This window comes from Sciurus vulgaris (genome assembly GCF_902686455.1).
Source record: "Sciurus vulgaris genome assembly, chromosome: 7".
NCBI classification, from domain to species: domain Eukaryota; kingdom Metazoa; phylum Chordata; class Mammalia; order Rodentia; family Sciuridae; genus Sciurus; species Sciurus vulgaris.
Window position 1 is genome coordinate 8831558 of NC_136467.1, and position 16224 is coordinate 8847781.

Below are 16224 nucleotides of genomic sequence, written 5' to 3' on the forward strand. Positions count from 1 at the left end.
TAGGTCTTTCAAACTGGGCATCACAGACAGATTTTCTCTTTGTCAACTGACTTCCTCTGAGTTACAAAAAAATTGTTTCTGTTACCAATGTGGGAAGCCCCACTCCCTCCACTACCAGGGGATGGAGAGGTCCTCTGGGAAATCCATTCATGGTGGCCAGGGCATGGCCATGCCCTGTGACCTGTTGCAGCCACTGGGATATCATAAGATCATGTGACTGCCCTTCCTGGCTCAGCCAGAGTCCATTTCTAGTGTCAGCATCTGGGACACTTCTGTCCTCACAAAAGAACTTCAGATTCCAAGCTGCTATGAGCTGATGCTCGTGAGTCAAGAGCCCAGAGCCTGCTTGGGGCAGAACCTGGATGATTTGAGAAATACATGCATGTGTTAGAGTCTGCTACAACAAAGTACAACAGACAAGGGGACTTCATGTATCGTCTCACAGTTCTGGAAGCTGCACGTCCAAAATCAAGGTGTTGGCAGGATTGGTTGTTTGAGGGCTTCAGGAAAGGGCCTGTTCTGAGCATCTCTCCTTGGCTTGTAGATGACTGTCTTCTCACTGTGTCTCTTGTCCTCTTCCCTATATGCATCTTTATACCCAAATATCTCATTTTATAAGGCCAGCAGTCATATAAGCTTAGGGTCTAGCCTAATGCCTTCACTTAAACTTGATTATTCTTGCAAAGGCACTGTCTCCAAGTCAGGCCACTGGTTAAGGTACTGGAGGTCAGGACTCCAACATGCAAATTGAGGGAAAGGGACAATGTAGCCTATCAGCAAGAGGTTGGTACCACTGGGTTGAGTAGGACACTTGGAAGTGAGGGCTTGGGAGTAGGAAGGGCAAACAGGTAGGACAAAGGGAACCTGATAAGCTAGCTGGAAACCAAATCCTTTAATGGTATTCACTGAAAAATCTACTATACATCCTCAATCCTGGACTAAGGGACTTCAATGATAAATAAGGCAGTCAACTGTCCATAGGAGCGGAGTCTGACAATGACAGGCTTATGAGAGACCAAGTGCTGATAAGGACAATTGGGGGCACAGAGGAAGAGCCCCTGGCCCAGTGCTTCCTAGAGTCGACCAAGTGAGGGTAGGTGAGGGCAGGATTGTGCCTGGCCACAGAGTAGAGCATCTCCTGATGGGGATGGCTTCCTTGTACAGATATTCCAGGATACCAACTCTGCAGAAATCCTCGAGAGCAGTGGCATGAAGGGTGGTAGGGTCAGATCCTGCCACTACAACCTGGCGGGAGAAGGTAAACACATACATGAAGACGTAAGACATGTAGTCCAAGGGGACAGTTCTCAAAGAAAACCAGATGGAATGACAGCAGAGTCCAGAAAATGGCCATGTGTTCATTTTGGGGGCTGCAATAACAAATTTCAACAACGGCTCGAGAGGCCAGAAGTCTTAACCTGAGGTACCCACAGAGTTGGTTCCCTCCAGAGGCTTTGAGGGAGAATCTGTTCTGGGCCTTTGTCCTGGCCCCTGATGCTTCTGACCTCTTTGGTGTCCCTTGGCTGGCAGGCACATCGTTTCGATCCCTTCCTCCATCTTCACAAGGCCTGCCCTCTGTCTTCTCCTTTTTTATCCTTAGAAGGACCCACCACTGGATTTAAGGCCCATCCTAATCCAGGGTGATCTCATCTCAAAATCCTTGTCTTAATTACATCTGTAAAGACCCTGCTTCCAGGTGGTCACCTTCACAGGTACCGAGAGTTAGAAGGTAGATATGTCTTTTGAGGGACACCTAAACCCACCATATCAGGTAACCACAAGTTCAGGGTGAGAAGCCACGAGCATCTGCACTGGGTCTTGTAGGAAAGGCAGGATTGGACCTGTGGAGAAGATGGAGATGGCATTCCAGCAGAAGGTCAAGAAGGCAAAGGCACATCCACACAGAAAACATCAGCCATGTCAGAGGAGAGGCTGAGCTGGACTTTGTCTCTGTCTCTCCCTTGCTGTTCCATAAGCTACCTCCCTCATGACCATGGTCACTGCCATATCCCAACAGTGAGTTAAGCAACACAACAGAAAGAACAAATACATCTCCTCCATTCCTGTAGAGCAATTCCAGCTTAGCCTAGAGTTATTTTGCTCCAATTCCCTTAATGAATATATATGTTCCAAATTATCCAAAAACACTAGCAGGACCCAGACATACATAGCTCCCTATGCCTCAACTTTACCTGATGCTTTGAGAGTGAACAAAAGCATTTCATTTTATTATGATAGTAACCCTGGAGAATAGAACGGTTATCTGAGATTTCACAGAAAAAAGTGGCTAATAAATGCCCTTGGGTTCATGTGCAGAGTAAAAAAGATAAATGTCTATAAAATCCCTAACAGAGACTCACAGGAAGGCCCCAACAGTGATAGAAAGTGGAAACCAGAGGGTTTGGAGACTCTCTTGAACTCTCACTTGTCATTACATCTCTGCTATAAAGGTTTAAGGATGCTGGTCCCAGAAAAGGCACAGTGGGAGTACAAGAATGGAAAGATTGGTACAATCTTGGACAAGAATGGTACAATGTGAGCTCCTCGTGGAGGGACTAGGACATTTCTACTTGGCCCTATAGCTAATGCAAGGTATCCACTCATAAATGTCCATCAACTAATGGGAAGATCATGCCAAAGGCCTCGTCATGTGCCAGGCAAAAGCTAAGGGTGGACAATTCCTGGATGCATTCCAGCAGGGCCTGTAACTGATCTACTACGTGCTATCTTTTCTGCTCTTTTCAGAGTGGTTCAGGATATGCTCTGTAGTATTATCTAACTGGAGACATGCATTTCTTTTTGCACCAAAAGATAGGGTTGGCACAGTCTTTAGAAAACTGTGCGCATAATGAGCCGTCGTCGAGCAAGATGATCCCTTCTGGCAGTCCGTTGGTAGCTGGTCACTTCGTCGCCCACTCGTGCTCCTACTGTTAAGCTTTGTTGATTTCAGTTTTGAAACCCACATTGAGTCAGACTGAGTTAACTCTGTCGTGGGCATTTCCATCACTCGACACCGAGTTTCTTAGCAACAGCGAGAGGTGGGACTTTTTGGCAAATGCTGTTTATCCATCTTTGAGATGAAACGTTTATTAAAATGAACTTAAAGTCAAATTCCTGTAAAAACTTTCTTTTTCAGTGATAATCTTTGCTTTCATTTCACTTGCCCATAACTTTCTGGAAAATTCTATTTGGGCTGCATTTTCTCATAATTGTTTTCAAGTGTAGCTTGTTTTTTTTATGATTATTATTAATGGAAAGTTCGGGGTGGGGGAGATCCTGTCAATAACTTTTGAGTTGTGTGATTACTTTTTAAAAATACACTTTTTCCAAGTAAAAGAAAACTTGAGGCTTATTTTTTTTTTTTTTTTTTTATCAAAACCTTTGCATTTGGACTGGGAATGTAGCTCAGTGGTAAAACACTTGCCTGGAATGCATGAGTCCTTGGGTTCAGTCCCCAGCACCTCAATAACTATATAAATTTCATCAACTAGGAAGTTTTTTAAAAGAACCTTTGTATCTGAGGACTAGATGGACCTTGAACAGTGATGCTCAGTGACGGCTTCCCAAAACCCCTTGAGGAGTTTTAAATAATACTGATGGAAGAACTTTTTAAATAAATACTGACAAGTTCTAAGAAATTAAATGTTCAAAAAATTGGTCTGGGTCCAACCTAGGCAGGCCCTGGATTATTAAAAGCTGTCCAGGTGATCCCAGTGTTCAAGCAACATGGAAAAATGTCCTGAGACGTAACCACCCCATATCTACAGTTCCAGAAGGATCAGGGGTCTGGAGAGCACAGAAGGGAAAATTAGTTCCTACTGGAGATAGTTTTCTTCCTGTTAAAGGAAAAATAGTTGTTATCTCTGGAGCATTCGGTTCTGAGAAAGATGTGGAAATTGAGCTCACAGGTCTTCACACACCCCTCGCACAGCTAGGCCAGTATCGCTAGTCATCCTAGGTACCTTGCTGCCCACACTTAGGGAGAGGTGCACTCATCTCTAACATTAGAAATGAGCAAACCCCTGCCCAGCTTCAGACAAAGTACTTCTTGAGCTTGTGGCCATCAGAGAACAAAAGACACACTGGGAAACCAGCCATCCTCCTGCTTCTGCGGCCACCTTTCCCCACACATGGTCTTTTCCTGAACTCTCATAAGAGTTTTCTTAGAAGCTGCCAGCATGAAATTCTCTCCTCTGGTCACGATGGGAAATGTGGCTTCCAAGAAGGGACACAGAGAGAACCAACCTGATTACCACATAGGAAATACATTCCCCCTTTCCATCTCGTCAGGGCCAGGTGGCACCGAGTACCTAAACCAGAGGTGCCCTGCCCCTCCTCTCTCCTGCCTCTGGATTAACACCTGGATGAGACCATTGGATGACACTTGACATTTCATCACCATGAGCTGCGTGCGGAGTGACAGCCAGGCATGCCTGAAGCTCACCATGGCCCCTACAGGAACTTGTTCACTCAGCAGCCTCTGAATGCCAGTGTGTGCCACACCGTGGGAAGATACTGGTTTTAATGAGATGCGGCTCTCGACCTCCTAGACAGCCTTTCCCAGTCCTAGAGCTTCTTTCCCAGTCTGTTTACATGTCAGAGTGACTGAAAGTCAGGCGAAGTTTTTTGAATCCCCATAAAAGTTTAGTATGTTGACTGTAAAATAGCTACATAGTTTTGTACCAAATCCAATAGCATCACGGAGTAGATTTCAGCATATGAGTGTTAGTGTCAAATTCATGATAAATATGGGGGGAAAGGTTAAAACTAAGCCAGCTTTATCTCTTAACAATTTGTCTGTGAATTAGTAAGAGACCATCATCCTTAGGCTTAGCAACAGAATAGGTGAGGAAAGGCGGTCAGAGCCCCCCAGGAGACCTTCATGGACTCTCTGCTCTTTGACAGTCTCACCCAGACAAGCAAACCCTTCATTGCCAGAGAAGAGACTGTGATGGGGTGTCCCGGACAAGACTCCTTTCGGGGGGATTCCCTGTTGAGAAATAGCAGTACAGGAAATATTTACATACTTGACTCATTCAACGCACTCTGAGTAAATGTGCACAGCTCCATGTCCAGGGACACTGCCGAAGAATCACACAGCCCTCTTGGAGTCTTCCCTCCTGACGATCAAAATATAACAAAAGTGTGCAGGAGGGCCAACTGACTGCAAAACTGAAACCTGCAGGAGTAAGACGTCCCAGCTGGGACACTGGTGGGGACCTGGGCAGTGTTCCCCCATCTCCTCGTGTTGACGTCTGCCCCAGGGATTCCATGTCTGTAGGAGTTGATGTTTTCACCTGGTCATTTGTGTTGACAATTCCAATTTTGGGACTGTGGTGTTAGCATGGTCTCACTGTTGCTCCTGGGGAGGTTTTTCATATTTCCTTTTTGAAACCCCACTTCTATCCTCCACAGCCAGCAGGAGGGCGTCACCTGCCCTGACGCCTCCAAGCCCTTCTTGGGGAAGGGTGTGGGAAGTCCCCCTCTGCCTACCCCTAACACCTAAACTTAGCAGAGTCTATGTGAAAACCACTTGGGAAAGATATGTCCAATTAATAACTTACTTATCCTTGTATTTAAATATACAACCAGTGTCATGTACTAATTAGAATAAGTTATACTCCACATATGTATAATATGCCAAAATACACTATTGTCAAAAAAAAAAAAAGGAAGCCAGGCACCATATCATACAGTGACAGCTCTCACTAGTGACAGCGCTGATGCAGGTTGAATGATTGAACATTTGTTAAACTTCCACTATTGTGCAAGACACCTGGTATTTTCCTGGTTGTGAGCTAAAATACCTCGATCACCAAAAGAACAAGTCAGTAAAAAATGATATAGTTTAAAAAAAAAAAAAAAAAAAAAAAGTTTGGGAAAGGGAGCTCCAGCAGGAGGATTGAGCAGGCTGTGACACAGTGGGCCAAGGTGGCAAGTCAGTCCATGTTGGGGCTCACGCACAAACCTCCTCAGCTCCTGCTCCCAGATTTCCCAGTTATCTGCAGAATTTCCCCTCTGTTATGAAGCAGGTGTTGCCTTGTTTTTTATGTCTCTCAGATAACCTGCCTCTTTACTTGAAATGTCTCCAGTTGAAGAAAATAGGAACTAAGTGAGTTTCATTTAAGGAAGCAAAACTCCTATCTGCCTATCACATTAAAGGGAGTTTAAAAAATGAGAAGGAAGAAAAGAACCGCCAAAACATGTAATTTCCCCTTTGACAATTATTTCTGAATAAGAACTTGAGCAATTACTCAGGAAGGTGGGGGTTTTGTCCCTGTTAATTCACTCAGAAGTGCACAGCCCCGTGCCCCTCCTGATGGTATCGGGCTGGCCAGCAGCTTTGCAGAGCCACTTTGAGTTGATGCTGTTGACCCTGAACCCTCAAGACTCCAGCATCTTTCCTGGTTACTACCTTCAGAGGGTCAGGCCTAATAGCATTGCTTTAAAATCACCTGCTATATTTTATTTTATTTTACTTTATTGCCTTTAGCTGCCAAAATATAAGGTGGCCTACAAGGTAGAGAACTAATACTAACTCTCTAACAGAAAAGCAAGTGCAGGCAAACTACTGATCAATTACACACACATACACCCACACACACACATTTAGGAGCCGAATTATGTCCTCAAAATTCGTAGGTTGAAACCTTAAGTTCCTCAAGACTGCATTTGGGGATTGGGTCTTTAAAGAGATGATCGAGTTAAACTGAGGCCATTAGAGTGAGTTCTAATCCACTCCAGCTGGCACCCTTCTAAAGAGAAGTTTGGTCACAGAGACATACCAGGTGTGCACAGAGAAGACACAGCAAGAAGGCAGCCATCTGCAAACTGAGAAGAAAGGTCTCAGAAGAAACCTTAGTTGCCAACACCCTGGACATATCTAGACTCCAGAACTGTGGGAAATGGTCCTATATGTCACCCACTTTTTGATATTTTGTTTTGGCAACTTTAGCAAATATGCTGTGTGTATGTATGTGCGCGCGTGTGTGTGATATGAGGATTGATAAAAATCGGACTGAGTAGTCCCAAGGCAAAGTCTCCTCACTGAACCAGTTCTAGATGGCCCAATCCCACGATCCCAGTGCCAATTGGACGCCACTTGTCCACACTGTGGAATGAAGAGTCCCGCCACTCTCAGTGGTGTAAGGCCCTTCCTGGTCGCATCCTGACATGTGGTCAGCTTTTTTGCTCCATAGAGCTCTATGGGCATGCTGACTCCTGTCCGACAGTGACTATTCCAGAGACTGATGTGAGTGCCCACAGCTAGAACCGAGGTACCCACGTGAAGAGCAGCTGACAACTCGGGACACTGTAAGGACAGAATGGGCACAGGACATACCCTGTGTTTTTCCAAATCCCTTAATATTCAGTAAAGCACTTTGCATATGGTGGGGAATCAAAAATTACTGATTAACTGAGTACAAATAATATCAAAATTAATTTCCAGAAGTATCCTAGTTCAATTCCTTGACCACCCAGAGAATGTCATTCTTTTCTGGAATTGTAGAAGTCCTACTCAAAATTTTGGATACTCCACCCTTCGGTTTTGCATCCTAAAAAACTACCGTGTATGTATTTTACCTATAAGCACTGTTTGTTTGTTTGTCTACCCACCACTCGTTGGCTTTAATTTGACATCTCTACGGTCTGTTTTAAACCTCATTATCTTGAACACACTAGAAAAAGCCTCATGCGCTCACCGTGAGAAATGCTGGATAAATGGCTCACTGCATTGCTTTAAAATGAAGGTAGATGGCTTCCGCTGAGAAGAAAAGAGGCAGCTGGTGCTTTTTCAAACTGGCCTTTGCTCATGGCCCATGTGCAAAAGTCATGTAATGATTTATGAAGTCATGATTTGTATCAGATATATCTACAGCTGAATAATAACAACCAGAAAACTTGGTCTGTGAACCATCGGTCTCAGCTTTATCTTGATTCTCTGGCTGGCTGAGCACATCCTCTGCTGGCTGTACGTGGGCTCCCTCAAATGACCACATCCAGGACAGTGTCTCAGGAGGAAATTCCCAGACGGCCTTATACACATGTCTGAAAGCTGGTGTGGGCTGTGGGCTGCCTCATTGTGTCTCTCCTCCACGTGGCTGTTCATCCACCAGACGCTAGACTGGCTTGGTCACATGGCTGTCTCAGGCTGCATTTGAGAGAACAAAAGTAGAAGCGCCACACCATTGGACGCCCAGGCCCTAGGACTTGCACAGAAACCCTTTTGCTACATTCTCAAGTCCCGAGACCAGCACAGCTTCAAGGTCTGGGGAAGTAGACTCCATCTCTCCACAGGGAGGTTGCAAAACCTTACGGCCATATTTAGTCCACCGCAGGATTGCAGCCTCAGTAGCTCCGGCGTTCTCCCGTGCTGAGCACAAAGGGGTGAGTTGGGGAGGCAGTGCCTCTGAGATGGTGCTCTTCAGTGGAGGGAAACTGAGGCCCAGCCTCCCACCCAGGCAGAGAGTGTACCTGCTGTTTCCAAAGTGACCCAGTCCCTGCGGTGGGTCTGGGAGAGGATTCAACACAAACCATGCAGATTAATCTACCCGAAAAATTGTTGCTGAATCACTGGTTCTCAAACTTGGCTGCATACTGGAATCATTTGAAGAGTTTTTTTTTCAAATACTGATGTCAAGGGTTAATGGTGTAGCTCAGTGGTCAAGCACTTGCCTGGCATGAGGCTCTGGCTTCTATCTGCAATACTGAAAAAAAGCGTATGTATAGGTGCACATAAAGACACATAAACGTGTGTGTAAACATATACATGTGTATGCATGCATGTGTATACACACGTACATATATACATACTGATGTCTGGGTCCCCCTCTCCAGAAATTCTAATTTCACTAGTATAAGATGCAGCTTGGAGTGGGCACCATGGCGCATGCCTGTGATCCCAGTGACTTGGGAGGCTGAGGCAGGAGGATCTTAAGTTCAAACCCAGCCTCAGCAACTTAGCAAGGTCCTAAGCAACTCAATGAGACCCTGTTTCTAATTTTAAAAATATAAAAGAATTGGGGATGTGGCTTAGTGGTTCAGTGCCCTTAGGATCAATCCCTGGTACATAGAAAGAAAGAAGAAAAAAAAAAAAAAAAGATGCAGCCTGGTCATTGGAGATTTTAAAAGCTCCCCAGGGGATTTTCTTGTGCAGCTAAATTTGAAGAGGACTGGTGTTTGAACTTTACACTGTCTTTTCTCATTTGGTAAGAAGGATTCAACTAATGCCTTATTTACTGTACACACTTGGTCATTCATGTATGGTAAACATGTGTTGGAAAAGGATAATGTCACACACCCTTAGGTGTTCTTGTAGATGACAATATAGGAAGCATGCTCTCAAGTGCCCCAGGTCTTCCAGGGGGTCAGCTGGGTAAACTGAGCTCTCCTCATGGGCAGTAGACACCTGTGGGCATACAACAGACTCACAGGCTCAGAACAAGATGGTGTAGTTTTTGGTCCATCTGGTTTCCTTAACCCAGGGCCACTAGAAGTGAGTCACCAATAGGGGAATACCACATTTATTTGAGAAAAAAAAATATATATATAATTAGCAAAGCCTGTTTAGTTAGATCTTGGACTCTTGCCTTATCTCTGTTTAGCTACCCTGTAAAAGTTCTAGTGATTATCCTTTTTTAAAAGTTATTATAAATATTGGTGCATATTAATTGTACAAAGTAGTGGACTTTATTGAGACAGTTTCTTACATATATATAATGTGCTTTGATGGTATTCACCCTCCGTGTGGCTGTCTCTTACCCACCTCCACCCCACCACCCTTCCGCTTCCCTAATAGTCTCAACATATATGTTTGAGAAATTCCTTAGGAGTAGCCCCCAAAGTCCTTGTCTGTGAAAACAGGGTTGAGCACAGCAGTTGGGAGCAGAAATGGATTCAAACAACCAATAAAAAGCCTAAGTATGACTTCCAATGGGAAGTCTGTCATTTCACCATTCTCAAAAGTGAACATTAGTGAACAGCAGGCAGGACTCCCAGGGCTTCTCTCTGGGCGTCAGATGAATTTCTTCATTTTAATGGCAGCGGTCGAAGTTCAGGGGCAAATGTAAGTGTGAAAATCAGTAAAGAATCTGGAAATAACCAAGTAATTGTAAGACACCTTTGACGAAACAACTCCCTTGCCCAGGAACAGTAGCAAAGTGCATTACTTTGTACTTTCTTGATACTTGTGCCTTTCAAGAGTGCACCTCAGACCAGCCACATTATTCTCTCTGAGATCTTTCTAGAAAAACACATTCTGGCCAGGCGTGGTGGTGCATACCTGTAATCCCAGCTACTTCAGAGGCTGAGGAAGGAGCATCACAAGTTCAAGGTCAGCCTTGGCAACTTAGCAAGACCCTGTCTCAAAAATAAAATGAAAACAGGCTGGCTGGGGTATAGCTCAAAGGCAGGGAACCTCTGGCCTCAAGTCCCAGTACCACAAAAAAAAAAAAAAAAAAAAGATAAAAAAGAAAACGCAGTTCTCAGGCCCACCCCAGACCTGCTAAATCAGAAGCTCCAGGGCTGGGTCCAACGCCAGTGCTCGAACAAAGCCCCACCGGTTCACATACATGCTCATGTTTGAGCACCACTGTGTTACAGATTTGAAAATTGTTTGTCATTTTGAAATTTAATGGCAATCTCACACAGGACATATTTCAGAAATATGGCATTTGGGCTCATTTTCCAATAGACATATGTAGCATTTAGGAAAGAGATAAGAGTTGATAAAAATAGGTCTGATGATTTCTAGTCTTTCATTTAATGCTTTCTGACCAAAAGGCATAAAACCTTTTGGTTCATTACCAAGAGGTAAAAACCTCTTGGTTCGTTTTTCTGGAGGAAGTTCCCAGGAGTAGTGAGACAAAAAGAACACCAGGGTGGCCTGGTCTCGGTCATTCCAGGGAGATCCTGGAAGGGGAGGGCTGAGCAATTGCATCTACAGATCAATACAGAAGGTCCAAACCTCCCCCCATGGCCAGCATCCACGGGCTTCTCTGGGTCTGTTCCCACTCACCCACTGTTCTCTATAGGAGGCGACCACGGCTAGCCTCACCTCGATAGCCCAAGTCCTTTCTCATATAAAAATGACATCAGCTCTCCATGACTCTCCCAGGATGGGTCCCGGGCTCTACGTCAGAACCAGTCTGGACCAGCATATCTAAAAGGCTGCAATTAGCAACTCACTCAACAGTTCCAGCAGTCTTGCCAGCCCATTCCAGCCAGGAGGGAGCACACCTATCTCCCTGGGCAGGAGCCACAGGCAGCTGCCCGCACACCCAACCCCATGGAACTGGGGGCCATCTGCGGAGGCCATTGCTAGAGGTTTTCTCAGGAGACACCAAAAAAGGCACAGCATTTGAGAAAGAGACCACACACATTCAAAATAACAAATACTTTTTAAAATTTTAAGCCGGGACGTAAAAGCCCTGACTGATCTGTTTCATGTGACAAATGAAAAAAAAAAAAAAAATCAAACAGTTAGAGTAAATAGATCTTAAATAGAGGAGACACGGGCTAACTAAGCGTTTTTCTGTGGCTTCTACTTTTTTTGTTCATATGTTCACAGATGCCATACATGAATTTTGTAGGCTACTAACAAAGAACTTCAGTTTTGTTTCTTTCCTAAAAATAAACTACTGGCTAACATGGTAGGTGACTGCTGTCCAGGGTTACTGCTGCTCCCTTTTTGTCACTGTGTGTTCGGTGTGCACTTTTTCAGGTCAAACTACCCTGAGTAAGAAGGGGTTCTCTGGTTCTTGAGGTGTCGTGCAATCAGTTGAAGCTTCGCCTGTAGTTTACATCATCAGCAATACAGATCCTAATCACCTAATCTCAGGATGTTTTATTTGCCATCCTTCATCTTGATCTCAATATGTGGAGAAGCCAATTTCAAAAGATCTTTTTGTTCTAGTCTTTCTTTTTCAAGCCAGCTTTCTGAAAACATGGAGTTCTTCAAATATTATTTTATGCTGAGGCTATTTTGTGTTCCAACACAAAGATAAATTAATTATCACAAAGATCTAAGGCAAACCTAAAATATGCACCCACCACCTCAGAGATGCAGGCCTTTGTAGGTTCAGAGAATTATTCTACAAGACGCAGAGACTCCTCTGCCTTCTTTGGCGGATGCCATGGTCCCAGCAAACCTCGGAGAAGTTCAGGTAACACTCATATGATAGAGAGTTATAATTTGGCTGGAGGATGGCCCTTTTTCTGCCAGGAAAAAACGATGCCCTAAAAGGCTGTGGACTCATTTACTCTGGCCCAGACTGCGTCCCTGGCTACTCTTGCCCTTGGGCCTTCTGTGAGCACCAGGGCTGGGGAGTCGTGGAAACACCTCTTCAGCCACATCCTGCCTTCCCATAGGCTTTCCTAAAAGTTTCTTAGAGGAGCCGCCAGCAAGCAATCACCATATAAAAGAAATTCAGCAGGGCTGGGGGTACTTCGCAGATTACTGACTTCCAGACAGTCATCTAAAGGACAGCACTGAATGAAGCCCAGTCCAGCGGGTGCACGTGTCAAGACAACCAGGCAGCGGCTGGCTCCCCAGCCCCTCATACCTCTATTCTAAGTTCTCATTTCCAGGACCTCCTCAGCCTCCACCCCAAGGAAGATGGCCCCAGGATAGTCACACATCCAAACCACTAGGGCCAAAGAAAACTAGAGAGTTCAAGATGAGCCTAATAGGAGGCATTCTCCTCTGTGACAAAAGGTATGACAGAAGGTGAGAGATGGACAGGTGTGATCTCGCCCTGCTGTCTACTCACAGAAATCCCCACCCATGCCTGCTGACCCTAAGTGTGTTGTCTCCAGAGAAACTCAGGTGAGGCCTCCTTATAACAGCTACCCACTGTGAAGCCCTGCTGCTAACGTAAGCCTGCTGATGGCCAGGGCAGGGCATGCAGGCAGAGGCTGGTCCCTTCCGCAGGGATCCAAGTCTGCAGGACTGATTTCTGCTCTGTTGTGACAAGGAGAAGGCTCTCTCAATGAAAGGAAAATAGTCTTTTTTAAAAACTAAATAGAAAATTCAATATCAGGAAACATACAGTAAGATTTCAAAGTCCTCATTTTATCACATCATCTCAGTAGGGAAAATAAAGTATTATAATGCATGCCTACCACGTGCAAAATACAGTGTCAGGCCCTTGTAAGGTTAGTCTTTGGTTGCAGTCGATGCCTCAGGGCAGGAAAGCAAGTTTGATCCAATCTGGAGAGGCTCTTTGAGGAGATAGGGCTCCCTGGCCTGGGGAGAGGAGAGGATTCCACAAGGCAGCATTTCAGGAGGAGGGGCCTGGGAAGCCAGAGACACTGAGGGATGACCACAGACTATGTGGCTAAACACATGACGGGGGAGGGAAGGAGGTACACAGAAAAGGATGGATTCCTCCTTTAAAAACAGTCATAACCTGATCTTTCTAGAAGATCAGCCCTTAGGTAGCCAGACAAGTCCTTAAGGAAACAGAACAGCCATATATGCAATAAACTGTTGACATAAATATGGCAAAGGGACGAAGGACACAGGATTCTGAGTCACTAGGTGGCCCTAGGAAGAGAAAGGAAACTGTGCTCAGAAGAAGGTGTCTCCCAGGCAAGCTGGGTAAACCACAGGGCAAAGGACTCCCAAAGTTTTGTTCCCAACAGGGAGAACCAAAGTGGTACCTCAGCCTGGAGGTAGGAGAAGACACAAAAATGCCTCCAGGTACAGAGCAGATGAAAACACACACACACACACACACACACACACACACACACACACACACACGAGTATAGAAAGGACAGGCCTGGGAGCAGAGTTCTCTGACCTTACAGACCTGCCACAGAGAAGGCAAAGCCCATTCTTGGGAGAAACGTCAGCTGTGACCAGGCACCAAGTGATCAAAGTCTTGGTGTAAGAAACAGCTGTACAGGTGTGGGGCTCCTTGAGATTACCTTCAATCCAACCTCCCCAAGCCACTTCCTTCCCGTGTTCTGAAGTCTCTGGTCATGCATGATGGTACAAACTTGCTTTTCAAAGAAATTTGTGGGAGCCAAGACTATGGAAAAGAAAAACTGATTATTCATCTTTAAAAAAAAATTTACATGACTGCTTCCAAGTCTCACACTGTATTTACAAATATTCCTGTTGCTCAGAAAACTGCAATTAAAATTGCTATGAAATTTCCAGAATCAGGGGTGCAGGACAGTTCCATTTTCACATGGGAACCATCTTTGGACAGGGCCACACTAATGATAAAAGAATGTCTCCTCAGCATCCTACCAGGACCAGGTGCCCATGATGGCGCTGTATCAGTCACAAAATGTACCTATTAATTAAGCGCTGACTCTCAAACTCTTCAGGGGCACCAAGGGATGGCACCTGCCTCTGGGTCCTATCAACAATCGAGTCTACAATAGGAGCCCAAAATTTCCTGCTTTTAAAAATGTGGGAGCCCTAACTTTTCCCTTTCTTTCACCCTATTTACTGCTAACTGGATTCTAGATAACACATCCCTTGGTTACTAAAGCAGGCATGGGGGTTTCCTTTGTTGATGGAACCATTTACACAGCTCACCAAATCATGGGTGGACACTTAAAGATGATGTGAACTGTATTTTATTTATTACTTCTATTTTAAAAACTGACAAAGGAGATGCTGAAGTTTCGGGATCTTGCCCTATATCTGACTCCATCTGCGAGGTGAGCACTCACCTGGGTGGGTTATTAGGACCCACCTGGACTTGTAGATGTAAATCATCTTCACTTTCAGATGAAGCACTTGAAGGGTTATCTTTGAGACAAAGCATGGAATGAGCTCAGGACTTAGGATCCAGATGTCGGAAAGTGACCGAATGGCTTGGACAGGGTAGCTGACCTAAGGATGCCAGTTGTCTCACTGTGAAACAGGAAGAAAGACCACCTTCAAGTGTGCTGGTGACTGTGCAGTGAAATATATGAAAACCCAACGGAGAACGAGGAGGTGTTAAGAGAGACTCACCACCCACTTTCCGGCCTTGGAATCACAGCGTGCAGAACTAGTGACAGATGCTAAGACACTGGATGGTGTTCAAAGAGCATTCCTGCTGGGATGATGAACGCGTTCAAGTCTTTTCATTTCAAAAAGAGACATTTTGTTTATTTGTTTGTTTGGGGCAAGAGCATGGGTTTTGAAAAGACACTGAGCTTACCAGTTGTGTCTCCCAGAGAAGAATCAGGATGTCAGATGGAAGCTTCTGGGAGGCAGACTCCATTTCCCATCACCAGGAGCCTGCTGCCTGATGAAGAAATGATCAAGAGCAGCAATGCCCCAGCCCAGGCTGGGGTGTGGCTCCGTGGGAGAGCACATGCTGAAGTTCTGGGTTCAATCCCAGCACTGAAAAGTAAAGGAACCATTTTAGACAATTCAGTGCAGATGCTGCAGAACTAACACCACCAGAATGCAGATCCGACGTTCAAACCCACTCAGCCCTCACTCCTCTGTCTTATTACAGTCCTGGCAAGTCTTCAAGAAAGGACGCTTTCCTGCCCACCGACGTCCACATGTGGGCTTTTCCTCTTGCCTCCAGCTGCCCCATGTAGTCAGTGGTGTCCCCATGCAATCCCATAATTCATTCTCAAATAAAGAAGGAAGAGAAGAAGAGGAAGCAGATACCAAATTGGAAGGCATTTCTGAAATTCAACATGATTTGTAGCATTTGCGTTTCATCGTTTCTTCCCAAGCTGCCACCGTGTTGTTAAGCATGGAAGCCTCGCTCCACTCTTCAGAACACCACCACAAGGAGCACGTTTAGATACCGAATGTCATGATAAATTGAAAGACGTCATTCACTGCGTGCGTATTTCTCAGCAACAAGCAAATCCCACTTAGGAATTTAAAAAGCTTCACAAGTACTATCTAAGGGGAAATGGCCCTTGCTGTGTTCAGCTGACTTCCCCATTTTCCCCATCGGTCTGTTGATGGCTGAGCTTGTATGGGGGGACATTTATGTCATGAGAGGAACTGAGAAGTGAAGTGCCCACCTTGACAAATCCTGGAGTGGCAGAGAGGGGAGAGAGGGTGAAGGCCACGTGGGGCAGTTGGAGGCAAGGGCTGCGGTGGAGGACGTGGGAAGTCCCAGCACTGTGGGCTTCGGTGGGCAGGAAGACATTGTCAGAACTGAATAAAGCGATGTGCCACCAGGATGAGGGCTCTCGGACAACACACCTGGAGGAGGACTTTGATTGAAAACAGCCATGGCTACCAGG